Here is a 763-nt window from a genome sequence, read left to right on the forward strand (position 1 = left end):
ATGTAAGGTAATTTCCGATTATAATTTCAGATATTCCCAGTACCCGATTTCAGCGAATGCGCATGAAGTTAATAAAATATAAAATCCAAATCAAATTTACTTCAGGTAAAAATATGCATATCGCTGATTTCTTAAGTAGAGTAGGTATACTAAATAGACCGGGAGGCAGCGTACATAGTAACTAAACCATAAGCGACAAAAAATTCCACAATACAGGCTGAAAGTACGTTGAAAACTAATAATAAAATCACTCGTCTGCCAGTCGTAAGTGGCAGCATTAACTTGGGGCGGCGCTGAATAGGTGACTTCTTTAGGTGATCAACTAAATTACCAAACTATAAGGGCCACGGAAAAGATTTGTATCAAGAAATCCCATTTTTTCCATAGTTTTCAAATATGCTATGGCAGACGATTTCAAGTGCAGCGTTGGTAGCGAAAGACGCCCTCCAATGTAGGGAAAAACACCCCTGAACTAAACCATGAAGACCGTATAAAAATATACATAAAAAATTCCTCTTTTTGTCACTACTTTAAAATATATCCTGGCAGACGATATTAAGTGTAGCTTTAATAGTGGCAGACGTCTTAGAAGTTAAAAAATTTAGGTATAGTAAATCCCAGCGAGTGCGAGCGTGTGAGAGATAAGCGCGCGAGAGCATAACCAACAGAGATAGCGATAGGATACTGACTATTGAGATCTTTCAAACCATTTGATTCTAAACTTCTGATTCACATAGTCCCATCCACTTCAATCAAACGGATT

The sequence above is a fragment of the Photinus pyralis genome, unplaced genomic scaffold (assembly GCF_008802855.1).
Source record: "Photinus pyralis isolate 1611_PpyrPB1 unplaced genomic scaffold, Ppyr1.3 Ppyr1.4_LG3b, whole genome shotgun sequence".
Lineage (NCBI taxonomy): Eukaryota > Metazoa > Arthropoda > Insecta > Coleoptera > Lampyridae > Photinus > Photinus pyralis.